Source organism: Dermacentor silvarum, chromosome 9 (assembly GCF_013339745.2).
Source record: "Dermacentor silvarum isolate Dsil-2018 chromosome 9, BIME_Dsil_1.4, whole genome shotgun sequence".
In the NCBI taxonomy this organism is placed as follows: Eukaryota; Metazoa; Arthropoda; class Arachnida; order Ixodida; family Ixodidae; genus Dermacentor; species Dermacentor silvarum.
In genome coordinates, this window is record NC_051162.1 from 134,388,484 (window position 1) to 134,407,634 (window position 19,151).

The window sequence follows — 19,151 nt, forward strand, 5'->3', positions numbered from 1 at the left end:
GAGAAAGGAAATTCGAGAGGGGGTTGGCAGGGAGAGTAAATGGCGGTCGGTCGCGCTGTTTGGACCAGAGGATGGAGCGGAGGCGGCGAAGTGGGCGCGTGTTTCCAAACATCACGTCGGACCACTTTGTCACCCGACAAGAAAGAAATGACACGCACAGGACGACGACGACGACGGAGCGGGGAGAATGCTCGGCAAAAGGGCGCCTCGTTCGAAGAGAGAGAGAGAAAAGAAAGGAGAAAACGGTGGCGTGAGAAGAAAGACCAACCATCGAAAAAAAGAACACAACGGGAATCTTGCGAACAGAACAAGACGGCGCGGCTTTGCGAACGAAACGCTCCGCGTCGACCGTGCTGCCAGGAAGCAGCCTCGTGGCTGAGGGATAGATTTAGGCATACGTCAACGAAAAAAAATAATAAACAGTGACATTTGTTCGCTGCTCAGAAAAGCTGTCGCTATGACAGAGCAGTTGTTCGTGGAAATTATCAGCAAGGAGCATTAAGGAATGCAGCGAAGCAGGCAGATAAAACGCAACATGGCGGGCCACCCCGAATGATCACACGGTTACCTTAGCATGCGGTCCACGTTTTTATGATTTACCTGATCGAAAGTGTCAGTAAGCAACTTTGAGAAACAAGAGTGAGACGGAAAAGCTTTAATGGTGAACAAAACCCCACTAGGTCTGCAGGACCCCACGAGCCATAGCCGCCTGGCGCCCTCTCTTGGCCATATCGAGTTGGTACCGGGAGTCGACGCTGGACAGCAAAGCTTCTCACTGTTGTGCGTTCGGGTGTGGGTTACGCGGTATTGAGTTTGTTAACTGGCATGCACATGTGGCGTGGTAAAGCGAGGCCGGTGCGTTGCAGTCGGTATGGAGACTGTGTGGGATAAATCGCGCGATTTAGCGTGCGATGTGGGAATGTGTTCGTCTGTAATTGCCGCCACGACACCGCCTCGTCGCACGTGAGTGATGCGTGGGACGGGAGAAATTCCCGTCTTTGAAGTCTGAAGATCTGGAGAGAGAGGGGGAGAAAGGTCATAAGGGGCTCGAGGCAGGGAGGTTATCCAGGCTGAGCCCGGTAGGCTACCCTGCACTAGAGAATGGCCGGGGAAAGGGGACTGAAAGATGAGAAGGAAGGGAAAAGTTAAAGCTTTGCACTGTACACACGCAGTCAAGCGTTCATCGTCAATCACAAGCGGCCATAGAGGCAAGTACTTTTCAAGAACCGTAGCAGCACTTTCGTGGCTTTATACATCGCAGACGCACGAGGCCACGGTCCCAATATCTTCTCTTCTGTGAAAGGCCTGTCGGCTGTGAAACCGTCGGTGGGGTTCTAGTCACTCCCCTTCACGATCGCCTGACTGAGAGGCTCGCCGAGGTATTCCCAGCGAGAGATTCGTGACGGGGGTCCAGATGATCGTGGCTGTTGCCGGATGGGTAGACTTTCGTAGGATGGAAAGCGCTAGCTGTGAAATTCTACCTCTAGCGTTAATTTCTACAAGCCGCCTGTGAGCCGCGGTGAGAACAACGGCCTGATCTCTAACAGGGTTTGTGCCAACGGTCAACGCGATGGCGGCTTCTTAGTAGTGTCAAAGTAGTGTCAATGCGCAACAGTGTCGCCGCGGCGATCTACCGCGTGTTATGGTTCATGACGCTGAAGGTGTCGCCTTTGGATACCTGGCTGCGTTTGTGAACCTCGTGTAAGAAGAAGTGGCACGCTTTTTCGGCAGAGCTTTCGCTCGTGCTCGTCGACGGTCCCTACGGTGGACGGGATCCATGTTTCTCGGAATGGGTGCCACGTAGAGGCCCTCACGGATGACCGGCGAGACGCGCCATTTTTGTGCCCCTGTGTTTGTCAGGAGCGAAGTAGCCGAGACGTCGCAGGGCGAGCCCGCCCGGTTCTGTGAATGTGAGCATTTCCTTTATGGCTCGTCAGGTGCGTTTCTATTAGCTCTTCTAGGGTGTTGTGCATGACGCTTCCCGGTAGGGGGGGCTGTATGCTTTTCGGGTGAGCTTGCATGTCTCGCTGCGGATGAGGGTGAGATAAGAGGTGCTGTAGATGAGTCTGCTGGTGGCGAGGGCTTGTAATACACTGATCACGTCACCCGCATTTAGTCCGAGTGCCACTGATGATTCGTTGGACATCGGCAACACACTCAGAAACGTATAACGCAGGCCACGCGCTTCGAGAAAGAAAGAAAGAAAGAAAGAAAGAAAGAGGAGGGGAGCTTTATAGGGCTGGAAATACCTGAGATCACACACGCGTTGAGCACGTCGGAGGCGCTGTGTTTCTGTGTATATATTATACGTGCATGGGAAACAAGCGTCGTACGACGTCAAGTCACGGTTCAGACATGCGTCCTGCTAGCGGTTACTCCTTAGTGGTTCTGACCCGTTATACTCAGTATAGTTACATTTGTGGTAGTCGTGCTTATACAGCATGGGACTACATAAAGGCGCCAAGCTAGCTTTGTGTATCGCTGTGAGATTCTTTCGAGGAACCGCTGTGATAAAAAAAAAAAAAATCCTGAGCCGTATGTCAGGATAGACTGAGGCGAATGCGGACGTATCCAGGCGACGATTAAGAGATGAACCACAACAGCTACTTCTACGAAACCATTCGGGTCACCACGCGAGATGTTCCAGAGCTTGAGTTGACGCAGCGTACGGCACTTCGGCAGTACGTTCTCTGGGCAGCGTCGTTGGAGAAAAGAACAACACTTCCGGGACTTGGCTGTTTCGAAACACACCTCGCGGCGTAGACCAGAGCACTCCGTCTTCATAGATACACACACAGCGAGCTGCAATCCAGCCGAGACACGCGGCCCGTGGCACGCGAACAAGCATTCGCCAAAGCAGCAACGGGTGCTTGCCGCTGAGCGTCCTCCGGTCGTCCAAAGAATGGAGCATATAAGCTCTCGGCGCTGATGCCAAATTATGCGTTATACCTCCGTGCGTTCGCTTTCCTTATTAGATCAATCACACGGCCGACTTTCCAGCCTGACTGCGCTACGCGGAACCAGATCGGCCCGACGCGATGCCGCGAGACGATGGAGGCCGCGTAATGGGATGGTACAGCGATCGTAAACGACGTTGATGATCGGCCATCTGTCTTCGGCGAGTCGCCCGGAGATAATCCTTTGTGCCTCGTAATAACAGTTGCACTCAGCTGATCCCTGATGACTTCATCCTCCCGCCATCAGTCTCGCACGACATTATATATATGATGGCGTCGCACGAGGACGTCTGGACGTTGTCGCTTGCTTGGAGCCCGTGCCGGAGAATTGCTGCTGGTCAGTTGCTCGCAACATTGCACACTTTAGAAACGGCGCCTCGGAGCCACTTAAAACACCGCCTGCACTCAGCACAAAGCTTTACGATGTCTTCTGTAATAATAATAATAATAATAATAATAATAATAATAATAATAATAATAATAATAATAATAATAATAATAATAATAATAATAATAACTTTCTTTTATTGGAGTACATTTATCGGGCCTGCCAAAAGCTCCATTGAGCTTGACTGGCACAACAAATATAGCAATTGCTACATTTGGGTGGATGTCTCATTTTCCCTTTAACAAATATTCCGTTACAGAATTTGCAAATATAGAACTTGGTGCATAATTTGGGTATATATCTGGTTAAAATGACAGAGAACTTGCTGACGGCACTCAGACAGACATTTATTTCTCTTCTTGTTTGCATACTTCATTATTATTATTTTTTATATTACATTTATTCCTCTCCTTGTTTACATGCTTTCTTTTATTGACCTAAGCACCAGTCGATCACTTCTCAGCCATATGTCGAATATCTAATTAGGCGACGGATTAATCCCCATGCTTGAATAGGCACCACTTAAAGCAGTCACTCGACGAAGTCAGATAGCGTAAGAACCGCAATCCTTCTGCCTTCAGGAAACACGGCTTTAACCGAGGCGACAGGCCGGTTGATGCGGCGCACGCGTATTCTCCGTGGCGGCAGATCAACATACTCCAAGTCCCGCTGCGCTGGGGACTACACCCAAAGTTGACAGGCAAACCAGTCGATGCCTCGCGTAGACTGAGCCTCCTACGAAACGTTCCAAATTGAAGGAATCGAAAACCTCCGATGACAACAGCGGCAGCAAGACGGCTGCTTCATGGTTATAACATAGTCACACCTCGTATCCCATTGTTTGTCATTTGTGTGTGCATTCCTAATTCAATATTAGTCCAATAACGTTACCCCTAAAACTCAATTTCCAATGCAGTATGCCACAAACGAGCATCTATCAAGGACGGCCGCCTCCAATGTTCCATCCGCTGTGAGACTCCACGCAATGCCGTTCGAGGGACGGATACAAAAGGGAGACAACGGAGAGTGCAGTGGTCGTCCTCGATGGAATGTCAAGCAGTCCGCGAGGTTCGCGACTCGCGCAGGTTTAGGCAAAACAAAGCCTCGTCCGGGCCACGCAGTCGCCTCCGCCGCGAATAGTTAGGCGGCGCTGCATGCCGGGGTCGCAGCCAATCTCGGGGAGGAATTCCTGCGCGCACGCACGACGGCTGCACGAGGCAGCGAGCGCGCCGCCGCCGCGGAACACGCGCCGTCGCCGACCGTCGCGGCCGGGAATGACAGAACGATTACGGCCCGAGGAGGAGCTGCTACCGCCGCCGCGCCAGGACTAATCGATCATCGGGCGCACCGCGACCGGCCCCGCTTCCTAGGAACGCGCCGCTTCTTCTTCCGCCTCTGCACTTGTGCTGTTCGGTGCACTCTTTCTCGACGACGACACCACCGAAGAAGAAGGCACATGGACCCCCTCCGGGCTAAGGTCTCGTTTATCGATCGCCTGACGCTCGTTCATCGCTAGTCTGCGGGTATCTCGCCGAACGGAACGTGCTTCGGGCCGCTCTCTTTTTAATCTTCGTCTGGATTCCCCGCTGCAGACTTTTCCACGACTGGCTATGCGAAACAGAATAGCTTCGCGTGACGTCAGCAAAAATTGTACGGCAACGGGACATCCGCGTTTCAGTCAGTGCGTCTGCCCTCGAGGAAGACAAGTGGACGACGCTAAAGCGAAGCCAAAGAAAAAAAATGCAGCTAAATCTAGCGTTCGTCTGATGCGCTTCTGAAGTAGCAAGTACATTTAATCGGAGCTTTCGTGGCCCGGGAGACGAAACGGAACTGAAACGCAGTCGACGTCATCAGCTCAAAATTCACTAAATATCCACGCCAAATCGAACTGGCTGTTGATGGTTTAAAAACGAGTATTTTTCGACAGCGAAAAATTAAAAAAAGAAAGAAAGAAGGAATTCAGCAGGGTACTTTTTGCACTGTTGTATTTAGAGAAAAAGAAAGAATGCATTCGTGAAATCTACGATGTCGAAAGAGAGGCGTCATCACAGCCACAGCTTGGAGAAGTTGCGCCATGATTCAGCCTCCCATTATAGTTTTCTGTGCATTGCATATAGGACGCGTTTTGTACATGAAACAAACGCCCATCAGCTTCCAGAACAGTCTGGCGTCATTTACCAGGACTCGTTACAGTGCTTCGACGAGCGGTTCCGTTACTGTGTTTAACATCAGAAACGTCATATACAGCGGTACAGCCTATGGTGGTCCTAAGTTGAAGGATCGGCGATGGGCGCGCCTATATACGAGTTGTAAAAGCCAACCAAGAGAATACAAAATGTCGATATAACGAAACTGTGCTAATGTTTTTACTTACGGAAGCGCACGGGCGCCGCACAGGTATAGCTGCGTCAGCGCGCTCATTAGAAGACAGCCTTCTAATAGCTAATCGCGGCGGGCGCAATTGGATGCAAATACACTCGTGTACCGAGCTTTGGGTGCACTTTAGAAGAACCCCAGGTGGTCAAAATTAATCTGGAGCTCTACGGCGCTGCAGTGTTGCTTTGGGACGTAAAGGCGACAATTTAATGTACGGTTTCGAGCGCACGCACGTCGACCTCTTCTGCTCCATCCGCGTGGTTCCATTATTTCGCTGTGCTTTGTTTACTCTCGTTGGGGGGCGTTGGCTGCGGAGATATCGTCCTCCATGGCTGCCCATGCAGGCGTGACAAGGTCGCGTGCGCGAGGCCTCCCTGCCACCCCGGGCGACAACACAAGCCCGCCAGCACAATACGTGGGCGGCGGACGACCAGCTTCCGCGACGCAGGCAAGATGGATTTACGTTCGTTTAGGCCGCGCAACTGAACGCGATAGGCGGAAAAGGCGCGCTATTTAAGTGCTCCGTCATTCGCTACGTTGCTGGCATCTACGCGGACGAGACCCCGCGACCAGCACCGAGCTCCGCGCGGCATTTCTTCCGCACGAACACCTATCGGCTTCCGAGATGCTAGGAGTTGCCTTTTTTTCTTTAGGTACGTTGCCTGCCATGGACGCTTTATACAATCATCGTGTGATTGTTCCAGCCGTGTCTTCATTTGCATAGAGGCCCCGCCCCGCTTTGCTGAGTCTCGCGGCTCGGCACCAACACCAGTTCAAGTTTCCTACACTTATTTTACAAGTTCCGGCTCCACAGGTGAGTACTATAGCAGTAGTATGGCAATATGTAGTATGCATAATACCTCCTTGCTTCCCAGTAATACGGTTCATCGCTGTAGACCAACCTGACGTCATGCAACCTATAACCGTATCGCCGCTTACGAGCGACTCGCGATCGGCGAAACTTCATGCCTCCAACGCCCAGCAGAAATACCAGCCTATACGATAGCCAATGCGCTCATCTTTTTCCAACGCCCAGCAGAAATATATAGGCTTGCCGGAGCCACGCTAGCTATTGAGCTCGGTCACTTTGAGCTCAACAAAGAGGTATTTCTCATAAGGCATGTTAACCCTCCCCAATGGAATCGTGAAACAAATTCTTAAAACGCTTGTACACATTCAGTAATTGTATATGTCCAAGGCGAGCGCTCGTCCTGTCTGCTCCTATATAGCATTCGTCTGTGTCCATTCGCGCTATAAACTAGAAATATTTTACTCTACTAACTCGCCCAATTTCCCCCCAATTTTGCTTATTTTACATTCGATTACTGAATGCATAAAAGAAATGCATGAATGCAGATTTACGAAACAGGGCGCACACAAATCACATATTCGCTCCAAATTTAACGACGCATTCGAACAAAGTGGCAGAGAATAAGACAAAGACCACGCAAGTGGCAAACGGTGCAACTTCCGCGAGATCGCGTTACTCCGGCGACGCGGGAAGCTGCAGTGCAACATGCGCACTAACCGTTGGAGCCGACTGAGCTGCACGTAGATTCGCGCACAAGAACTGCTGCCTCGTTTCTTGACTATGCAATTGCTTGAAAATGTTTTCATTCGTACACTATATCGTCCATTTTAAGTGCCCACTGCAATCGATCAATCATCTTCACATACCAATAGCCGCGTAATTCTGCTTTGAATATGTGACGGAAGTTTTATAGCATCTACAAGGCTGCAACATGGTTTTGGTGCATGAGTTCGGTGTAACTTCAGCCCGGATTCGGCATGATTCTTCGCAGACTCGTGATATTCGCGATTTGAGGGCCACCTCTGCATGCGCCAGTCTGCGAAACCTTATTGCAATGCTAAGAGCTGGTGCTCTATGTTCCCCTTTCTCTCCGTTCGGACCTGCAGTGATGCTTACTAAAAGCTGGTCACACTATTCCCCGGCCGGTATACATGGGAGCGCGGATCACATTGAGAAAACAAGGGACAGAACCCTCTTAGCGAGCACAGCATTCCAAGTGATCTGTAATTGCTCAAGCATAAGCGGCCTTTAACGTGCGCAAGAAATGATCAGCTCTATTTATTCTAAGGATCAGCGAAGATGCAAGCCGTTTCGTACGACAGCGAGAAGCAAGTTTCCTTGACAACGAATGTGAATTACAGAAGTATTCATTTAACGGCAGCGTGGCTCAGCGAGGTACCTCATCACGCAAGGCATCAGCGCACCGACCACCGCGAGTTAAAAATTCATTCGAACAGGCTCTCGCACGCGATGGTTGAAATCATAGCACGTATAAAGAAAGAAAAAGTCGCGGTGCGACCACCCGGTGAGCCCACCTTTTATGGCATCTGACTGCGGCTAACATTCGTCGTGGACTGCGATTATCTTGGCTGCGCATTATTCTAACTGCAATGCAAGCAAGTGCAGAAGACGCGCGCCCCAGAGCGACACAGTTTGTTATAGCGGGTCCTCCACAGCCGCGCAGCCAGGCCGCACGCATTACGCAAACTCGACCGCTCAGCACCGCGCTGGCGCACAGCAACACCGTCCAGTGCGTCCACCGCCACCGCACTAATTGGGAAATAACCAGGAGAAGCAGGAGCGGGGTTGAGCGCTGCGCACAAACCACCGAATGGACTCAACTGGCTGCGCACGAAGGCTGCTGTGTGGCGAGGGCAGGTGGAGAGGGGGGATTAACGTGCACGCAACGAGCCGCGCAACAGCGCTGTTAGTACAAAAAGCCACAGGTGTCGCATTGCGCGAGTAGAACGATCATGCCGCGCTCGCGCAATGCGCCGAGGCCACACTGCGCACGCGCAGACGTTCGAAAGAAAAGAAAGAACAGGCTGCAACGCGTATATAGTATGCGAAACTGCGGTCGACGACGAGTGGCCACAACGCGCGCATAACAATTAACCCGCGGCACATATCCGCCAGGCACCGGGTCGACTCGACGCCGGACGTTAAGCGGGCTCTGTTGGAGTCCCCCTTATTACGTCATCATTAGAGCGGCGGCACATGAGAGGAGGTGGCGCCGGTTCGCAGCGGCCGGTCGTTTTTCAGGCGCATGCGCTGTAAGGGGCGGAGATGCTACGTTTCTCAGGTATAACAGCGTCTTCTCAAAACGCTGCACTTCCCCCGGCAAAGGACGCAAGCTGCTGTTTAGGGCGTAATGAAATTCAAGAGCGACAGAAGTCGCGGAATGCTCTAGTTCCGAGGACAAACGCTATACGAGCGCACTAAGAAGCACGAGGACCGGAGAGACGAGAAAAGAAGGGGGGCGGGACTGAAGGGGCGACACGGTAAGAGAGCACGAACTAAAGCAAGAAAATGTTAGGGCATTCTATACGTATACTCTGCAGAAAGTGATCTCTCTCTCTCTCTGTCACACGCACGTACGCATGCGTTACGCCGTATTTTATGGCAGACCTCCATTCCGTGATCCCGCGTAAAGCCCACCCCTCTGCAGCCCGCGTCCGCTCCCGTACGCGCCGAACCTCCCCGAAAGCGAAGCTCAATTAGGAAGCGAGAAAAGCGTTCTCCCTCTTCCGTGCGTGCTAATTTGCGGTTTCAAGCCTCGCGCAGCGTTTCTGGCCGAGGCTCCCTCCCCGTGTTCTCTCTTCCCGATACTCTTCGCTTTTATTTCCGGCTTTATTATGCCTCCGGCGTAGTTCGTGCTTCTCGCCTACACCACCAGTGGCACGAGGGAGGAGCAACGCCCGAGTTAATTTCGCTGCGCGAGCCTCCCGGCATTCGATAAACTTCTTCCGAATTAGCCGACAAAATTATGCCACCGCAGCCATTCTCGCTCGAGCGTGCAACGGAACAGAGATCTTCAATGTCCGCCGCCGTTTTCTTTTTCAAACGGCTGCATGTTTATTTATATTTATTTATATTATCGCGCGTTTTCCAAGTTGCACAGAGAAGGCGCTCTTTGTAGAGTAGGGAAACAGCCGCGCACGGTGGGCGAAGTACGGGTTGTTTATTCGCTTTCCTTGTTTTGCATTTCATTCTTTTATCGAACAGGAAAAACATCCAAAATGAAGTAGCGGTAATCGTGAGCGTTTTCTGCGCCTTGCTTCTCCTTCATTATTCGTCGTTTTTTACTCGTCAACAAATCGAGAAAGTCATTTCTCCACACCTGTCTGCAGTTGGCAAAATCAGCCAATTCGATGTGGAGGGTGGCTCTAGTTAACGCGTCTCTATTCGTCAGCGCGAATGAGCCGACCATATGCTAGTGTGTAATAAGAAGCCATCTCGTTAAAGAGACCTGCTGCTAAAATTCCAAGCGGTTTCCCACCCGGTACCAAGTGTACTCGATCTCCGAGGAACTGTCAACGCGAACAGGTCACCAAAATATTGAAATCGTATCGCACCGTACCCTTGCTAAACTATACGTTAAACAAGTTTTTTCTAACGGTGCCTGGACGTTATGTCTTAATACGCGTGATTCGGAAATAACAAAAAAAAAGTACCGGTAGACTTTTGAAAATATTATCCATAATATACGCGCGCCGTCTAGCGACTGTGGATGGCGTAAAGTATAGATTTCACTTCATTCGTGTGGTTTAACGTCTAAAAGAAACATTGCGGCTATGAGACATGCCGTATAAATAGCGGAGGATTAATTGTCAGGGCGCCTCGGGATCTTTACCGTGCACATAAATGTAATAGACGAATGTTATTGCATTTCGCTCCCATCAAAATGCGACCGGAAACCGACTTCGCGAAACGACTCGGTGCTCAGCAGCAGAGACACCGCGGAGCATTATTGTAAAGTGTACGCCAACCGAACGAAGTGAACGGAGCTTACTATGCACAAAGTGAGCGAAGCTGTTCCATGAAACAAAACAGGGTTGTGCTCATGTGTACGTATACGCTGTCCCTTGAATCAATGTTTCCCAATTTTGCTGTTAATGTGAGCCACTAGGAATGAAGAGAAAACCAACTGCGCACTCAACAATGCTGCTTGCTTCAGGAAAGTGCGTTTAATTTTAGAGAAGGATACACAATGTTGCTCAGTCAGCACTACTGCAAGAACCGATATTGAATTTGAGTCATTTCGTACCTACCCTAATCGTATGCAAATGTACAGTCGATATAACCACAACAGAGAGGGGGAGAAAAAAAAAAGACGTGTGGACTTCCCACAATATAATTCTGCATATTTATGCACTGCGCTTACCATAAGTTACCTGTTGTTAGCGAGAGCATCGGACGCACAAGAGATTTCAAAGCGGTGCATGCGCTGCAGCGTTTTCTGCAACCCACAGCGTGCTTGCAGGCAGGGTTTAGGGAGGATTCAGCGAGCATTCTCGTATGCAATAACGGTCGGCCATTGGTCAGAACAACCTCGTGCGGTCCAACCACAGCAGTCAGCGAGACGAGGCCCGATAAGCCATCCAATAACGAAACATTACAACGTGCAAATAGATTTGAGCAATGGGCTCCCTTAGCTGGAGCACTGGTGAAGTGCTCCAGTTTCCACCACGCTGCATGGTTTTTGTATAGGGAGCGTAAACCGCGCGATAGAAGGGAACTGCGTCGCTCCTGCGTTCCTTCTCCCTATCTCTCAGTCGAGCAATCCAAATTGAAAAACAGCCTGGACGCCATAATAACCGAACCAGACGCTCATCGACAAAGCGCCCCTGAACGCTGGCAGAAAGAGCGTGGCAACACCGGGTTAAACAAAAGAGGAAACAAGACTCAATTTGAGGCCCACACGATCAGAACCTTCACCGGCAGCGGGGAACTTCAATATACCGTGTAATTCCAGGCCAGATACAGGTAATGTATGCCTTCCTGGCTATACGCCGTGAGAAAAATAAAAATGCCAGAACGAAAGAAAGCACTTTCCAAGAAATGGCAAATACAGTTTTGCGGGATCTGTTCTTTTTCTTTCTCCGTGTTCCGTATCTTCCCTCGTGCTCTGGGAGGCAATTTTATACGCGCCGTACACACACTATTCATCATTGTTCGTCTCTCTTTGTTTAAAGACGTTGCGCAGCTCCTTCGAAACGGGCGGACAATCGTTATTCACCGCGAAGCTTCGAGAAATGGAGGCTAATAACGCGGCGCACTGCCGCCCGGGCTGACGAGGTAGATTAGCCCATTTTTTACACCCCCGAAGAAAGGGGGCTGGCGGATACAAAATACAAAAAAGAAAATGTTTGAAGTTTAGAAAAACGAAATAAAAAGAGGAAAATATGGACGCAGGCTAATTTGGTTTCCTCCATACAGCGGCGCGCACTTTTCCCGCTAGCAGGTGCGCTTTCTCAGCTAATTTTGGGAAAACGAAACAAACATGCAGTGGCTCGGAGAAGCGAAGCAGAAACGGGCCCGCATTCGAGACAGGAGCGCTGCGTATACGACTCCATACCAGGCAAGAAGGAAAAGATGAGAAAAAAAGTGAGAGGCACCGTGAGCGAGTGTGCAATATTCTCTCCTATAAGAGTGAACTGCTTCTCCGCAGTTTCGAAGAAACCTGATTTCAATTTTCTTAGGTGCACGAGGGTTGGTTACTCGCTCTGCCTTTGCTCGTTGCGTTCAGTCTTGAGGCGCGACGTTTGATTGGCTGCAGCGCGGTTTTATTTCTTCGCGAAATACGAATGCAGCTGGCAAAGAAGGCGGTCACTCTGTGCTCGCGCTACCCCTTTAATCAACGCTGTTCGGAGTGGGCGCGCAATTGTGAGCGTGGATAAGCGAGTGGCTCTATAGTCAAGATGTATTCAAGTTAGCGAGTCAGGGTTAACCAGATGAAAGGGCCATAGCGAGCGAAGCGACGCCCAAACTCTCGCAGAGAATGACAAAGTGCGAGAGGTTACGGCTCAGTGGCTACGTGGAGACAGGCGAATGTAACAGATCTAGCCATCGGACGCAACTGTCAAGACGAAAACCAATTCATACGGGCCAATAGGTAGAAACGTCTACTTACACAAACCGATATGCTAACAGAAAGACTACGAGCTCTACGTGAACTCAGGGTTAATTAGTTAGCTAGTGAGTTAGTTAGTTTGCTATACTTGTGTCACACGGGCACCCGTGAACTACCTCAAACTAGTGGCGCGCGAGACTTCCTATAGGAGTTCAACTTGAAAGGAGTTGTAGTCGTGTCACACGTACGGCCACTAGCGAGTTCTTAACAAAAGCCGCCAAGGGCACATTAGGTGCTGTTCGGCCGATGTACGCAGTGTCGCTAATGCTGCTTCAATATAAAAATTTTTTAAAAGCTAATATAAAAACGTTATGTGAAACATACACTTTCTTTTTCTCTAAAAATTAATTGTCATGATTAATAAACAAACAGGGAAAAGAATAAGATAAAAAATGAGAAAGCAAGTACAAGATGACAAAGGAAGGGATAAAGAGAAAGAAAATGTGAGAAAATAAAAGAAGTGGCCCAATAAAAGGAACAATGTATGAAAGAAGAAAAAGCGCAAAAATACACGTGGAGCTGCGTGGCCAACGACGCACAGCGCTAGGCACGATATTACGAACACATCGGGTGTTATGACTTCAGGGAATGCGTTGAATTAACTCGCGCCGTTCATACTTTGTTGTTTGTTAGGGCTTTCCATTGGGTTTGTAGTGCGTGTTCATTGATGATGAATGCATTTTTCTTTTATGCATGCTCATATGCCCCGTAAAGATTTTTCACAACTCAAACATTCCTTGCGTCGTGTTTAATACCACGACACTTTTAATGTAATATCACTATAAACATAACCATGCCATCAGCCTTGCTGGCAAACTTACCCGTGCTTTTGTGTACGGTGTGGCGCGGCTACTGACTCTGTGTTCTTGCCGTAACCTTTTGTGTCCGACCATTTCGCGAGCAGTTGCGAAGCACGACGGGGCACACTGCAGCTACGACATCCCACGGTGAATAAGAGAAGGATGGAGCCAGTGTGTACAATCGAGGGGTGCTCTGGGTCGAGAGCACAGGGAAGCATAAATGTCACCAAGAACTGCTTAAACTGCTCTCTTTAATATTATAGATAGATGAATGAGATGCGAAAGGCTACAACCGGAAGATAAACAACTAGTTCTGGAACCAAAATTATTATATTTACAAGTAAGAGTAAACTCAGTTGCATCTCCCTAGTGCACTGTGGAAACGAGGGTACTCCGTTCAGCCGGCAAGGAAGATCGCCCAACTCTCTTTACCAAAAGCTCCATTAAACTTTCTCGGCTGTATAGGGCGATCGTGTCACACCGAGTGTATCTATTTCGAGATAAAGACGAAGGACTTGAAAGGCGTTCGTGGGTGGCCGTGTGACACGGATGCGCTAAGTCGCTGGGACAGGCCTTCGTCCTTACAGTGGACATAAAGATAGGATGCCGATGATGACGTCGATATAACTAAACCTTGTCTAACTTGTTCCCAGGTTTGCGGATTTACGGCTCGGGTTCGATCACAGCACGGCTTGTCGGGCTCGGGGCGTGGCAGCCAACGAGGGGCGTGCTCACTCGTAGCAGTAGGCTGTATTTTTAGCATCCGCATCGCCCAGTGAGGGGCGCCGTGTGTGCACACGACGCGAGCTGTGCTGGCCGTATAGCGTGGCCCACATGGTGGCACCACCATTAAGTGCGGCGCCTCCGGCACACTTGGCGCGTGTCCTTCCGTGGCAGAGAACACGCACTGATAGTCACGCTAACAGAGACGCGGCCTCGTGAGTAATGGTGCCCGCGGACACAGTGCAGCTGGTGTCAGTCCCGCCGGTATATACTCCTAAATAATGGACACCGCCGCCAGTGGCCAACTATTGCGCGCTGCGGTTCACGCCGAAAACGACAGCCTCGCAAGACACGCCACCGACTACACAACTGCAGAAGGAAGCGGCGCGCTGGATCCATATAAGACACGACGAGCAGAGCAAAACAAAGCTCGAAAGTAATCACGAGAACGTCGCTTCCCCGAGACCGCCTGGACTATCACACCAGCCAGCGCGCTATACGATGAACGTACAGTGTAAAGCACTAAAAGATAAAAAGAGAGCGAAGAGAAGAGAGATTCGCGACTGCAGAGAAGCAACATAAAAGCGAGGGTTTAAAGAAGATTAAAAGTCGCGCCAGTCAATTTGTCAGAGAGTCCGCGGTGATGAATGAAGGCCTCGTTGCAGCGCTCGGAAAGTTCCGCGGCGGCAACTATATAGTCAGGCGGCTGCAAGATTATCGCGCACGTGTGTGTATCGCTCGCCCCGGACAGAAACACCGAGGAGAGGGTGCAAGATTCGGTCTGAGGCCGCACTATATACTGCAATCCCGTTTTGTAACGGACGCCCGCATCGCGGCTTCATAAAACGGCGCAGCACTGTGCGGCGCCGGCCGATCAATTCGCCAGCAAAGCCCACAACCATTCAGCTGCTTGGTTTCTTGCTTGGGCATCTTTATACGAGGGACAGCCGCTTCTCAGCTCGCAGGTGCAGCTCGTCGGCTTTAGAGCGGCCGACTCTATACGGCAACACCACGCAGGAAGGGCACACGGCTGTCGTGTCTCGCTTAGCGTGGTGAGAGCCCAACGAAACAACCAAGGAGATGAGAAAGAGGAACGCAACAATATGGCTGTGCCCTCCCCGTTAGTTGGGCTGCTTGCGTTGTAGGTACTAACTAGCCAACATCCCGTGCAGCAGAAGGCGGAGAGGACATCGCAATCCGGAAAGGGTGCCCTCGCTTCCCGAGCGAGTCCTGACTTGACTAAAGGCTCTCCATCCATTGGCAGCCAGCCTTTTAGGCATCATCGAAATAGGCTCACTATTTTCCGTCGTGCACAGCCTCAGCACACTTGCCCGAACCCCTCGGTGCTGCAGCGTTTTAGTACAACGGGCGCGCACGACCGGCTCGCGCATCTGTGGTCCTTTTTCGTGTGACGATTTGTCTCGGGGAAAAGGCGGCGGCAACGCCTTCCTCGCCGCCCTCTGGCGTGCCGTGTTGCCAAAAACATCGGCCACCCGACCATTCTTCAGAGGCCGGTCTACGTGAACGATGGCTCCTGGCGCGCACTGTCGCTTTTCCCGCCCGAGGATCGCAGCCGAGCTGGAAGGTCCTCGGTGCTCCACATCTAGGCTTTTAGGGATTTCTTCGCCCCCCTGCCAATATCCGCGGAGTGGTCTCTCCCTTCACCACACACGTAGGCGGCACCGAAAGGCTCTGCAGCATCGCTTAGAAAACGTTAGATTTTCACGACGAGTTGAACGCGGCAGCCCTTGAAAAGACGCCTAGGAGACGGACGATGGGGCCATTTTACTCGGCTGGTAAGAAAAACACACGCGGCATTGAGAGCGTTGTTTAGCCCGCACCTGTCACAGTAAAAATTGATTTCTTGCGCTGTGGCCAGCTTGTGAGATGACGCGAAAAATAAATAAACGCGAGAGTGATAAATACTAAACCGGCATACCGCGGCGGTGGAAGAGTCCCAAGTTTTGACGCCCTGCAGACCTGACGCCAGTATAAGAACCGAATGTTGCGTTAATGGTAGCGGGGCCGCACCACAAACACTGCGGGCACTAGCAAAATGCCACTTGAGACCGATGATCGTACAGTTGTGCTCAGGCCTGCAGGTGCAGCTATCCTTCTACCAGCGGATGTATATTTAAGCGCGTACGCCATAGTTAACAGGGAACGATAGCGGCGGTACGCCTTCGAAAACGCCTGGCGTACCGCGGACTAGCCTGACATTTTCTTGCTCGGCGATAGGCCGGAAATACGTCGTCAGGGATTCCCCAAGGCAAAATGAAGTCGGATGGTACTCGTATGAACGTGTTTAAGTAATGTCAAATTCTTCACAGCCGCAAACGGAAAAGATATGCACACTGGGTGATCCGTATGATTTCTCGATCAGTGGACGAACGTATTCGCTAGATCACCACTGTGCATACATCAAACATTGCGTAAATAGTAGACGCACATCAATGCTTAAAGGACCGCTTACGCGTGTGGACATTATTTTTCGTACCATACACCGCGCATAGAAAACCGGCGCATAACATTACGTTTCCTCACAGCAAGACTCAGACATGTTTCAGAGACATAATTTACTTTTAAACAGAACAACGTACTACCAAATCTCCGCTCACTTCTTTCTGCACATCTGGGCAATATCAGTAAACATGATGAAGTCGTTAGGTATGAACACTTAGGCTACGAAATATAGACGCATTTCTTAATGCAAAACATTCGCCTCATTCCAGGCACTGAGCGGCAGGTAGGATCCTCTCTCGACTCGTTTCGGGTCTATTAAAAAAAAATCGCGATCAATGGTGAGTATCGATACTCACCATTGATCGCGATTTTTTTTTTTCGCGCAAGAGTTTGATCAAACTCTTGCGTTCCAGCACAGCGGCCCAAATATGTTACCCTTTAGGCCATGATCTTTTCGTTTGTTTACTGATTAAGCCTCTATTGCACGCATACTTCTGCCGTGCCAAAGCTGACTTATAGCTCTGTCAGACATTATGGCCGAGCCTCACCTACCAGTTTCTCGGATTCTTCCCCTGTGACAGGTGACCCGCTTTGAGACGCTGCGTTAATTAGACTTCACAGCCTTTGGGACCGGCCCACATTCCCCAGTCATTTTCTCCTAGCAGCTACCGCTACGTAGAAGCTGTGCAACACTGTACAGCCTACATGATCGGCCCACGTCGAATAGGTTTAAACGTTTATTTGCCGGAACACAAATGCCACCGTCATTTTAACATAGACCACATGACATAGGTACGTACGATCGTATAGCAGTTGGTCGCAGATGACGTCACTATCCGCTTTCCTCTCGCTTACGCACGTCCAGTATATATACGTACGACTCTGTAGAACCCCAATAATCAGCATGTCGTAAACTAGCGTCGAAAGGCCGGAGTAGAAATGATGCCGTTGGCGTCACACGAACGTCGTCACCGTCGTCATCTTACTGCTGTCGTCACATACACGCTCACCTCTCACACCACAACTTGTCGCACCACAGAAACTCGTAGTTGCATAGAAGACGATGCAGCATAGATACCACAGTGCGTGGGATGTGCTTTTTGTTTCTGGTCAGGCGTTCCGTTACGCTATACATATCATTACGTTGCACTATAAATCAGACTGTACCGTACATTACCGTTGCAGTTAACGATAACCTTCTGATTTGCTAAACTGCACATCAAGGACCATACGCGGCCTTTACTGCTTGCACAGGAATGCTCTGTTGCGGGTGTCTGCTTACCAGCGCATGGCTGCATCCGACTGCTAAGGCCAATAAGGGACACACTAATCCTCAGCCTGGGTCCTATCTTCCCCCACCTTCCTGCCGCAAACACTGGTTTCAGTGTGCAATAGTCATTCTGAGGCTGCAATTCGTACCAGCCAACAACACCAGAAATGCTCCACCCCCGAACACGATGCAGCCTCACACGACGTCATGTCGAAAACACCTCCGGATGCGAAGCGCCACAACTCCGTGACGACCTTTCATGCTCGCCGGCGGATGTTACGGTTCAAGGGCACGTGGTCACGCGTCGCCGGAAGTTTAAAGCCCCGCCGGCGGAAGTGACGCCGTTACAAGGAGTTACAGCGGAAGCTCGGGAAGAAAGAAATGTGTTGCCAACGCCACGGCAGCTTGCGCAAGTATGTAAACTCTCCGCAAACAGCATGGAGGCGTTTTGCACGGCCCACCTCTACTCGGGTAACAAGTGGAAACACGTATAGGCTGAGGGCGCACGGCATGTCCTTACACGGAGCGACAAACGTTGCTAACCAGAGCGTTTTACGTGTGTTCCGTGCATGTACCCTGTCCCTGCCTCGTCGTCTGCGGAAGCAGCCTGCAATCTTCTCGGCATAACATAAGGCAAATTGCATGTAGAGATCCGGCAAGTCCGTACACGGGGAGCGGCCGATCACGCAAGGCCCTCATTCGCGGCTTTCGGTCTTGATTTTGGCGTCGCCGCACGCGCTAATCACTGGCTTCCCCGAGCGCGACAGTAATGCCGGAGATGACGGATGTCCAGCCAACACATTCGGGAGCGACGTCTTCATCATCGGGCGACTCGTGAGTGGACGGGCAACGCCGTCGGCTGCAGCAGAGCCGAAGGGCGTACACTCGGGTGCCGTAGCAAAGAGTGCACGCCCATTGTATGCAGATGGGAAAACACAAAATCACCGAAGGACTGGGAAACAAAAGCGTTACAACCCCAACTATCATAAACGTCCTACTACAGTCAGTGAAGAGCCCGCGAATAGCGCGCGATGTCCCGCAAGAACGTAATGAACGCTTTAAAGTTTCGCCCGGGCGATTGCAAAGCTGCACACCGAGACAAACCCTGAGAGGCCGAGCTTTGAACAGCCTGCCAGTGCGCGTTTCTCTCTCTTTCAAAGCTTCGCGGTTGTCAGCTATCTCATATTATCGCATTGTTTCAGCGCATTCGCCTTCTTCAAATCGTGGTAT

The 19,151-nt window shown here is 50.7% G+C and overlaps 1 protein-coding gene across 1 annotated transcript in view; it reads right to left on the bottom strand.

The window, feature by feature from the left end:
- The window catches only part of LOC119464412 (uncharacterized), a 221,800-nt gene that overhangs the window by 74,568 nt on the left and 128,081 nt on the right, over positions 1 to 19,151 (bottom strand). The gene's annotated exons all lie outside the window — the stretch shown is intronic.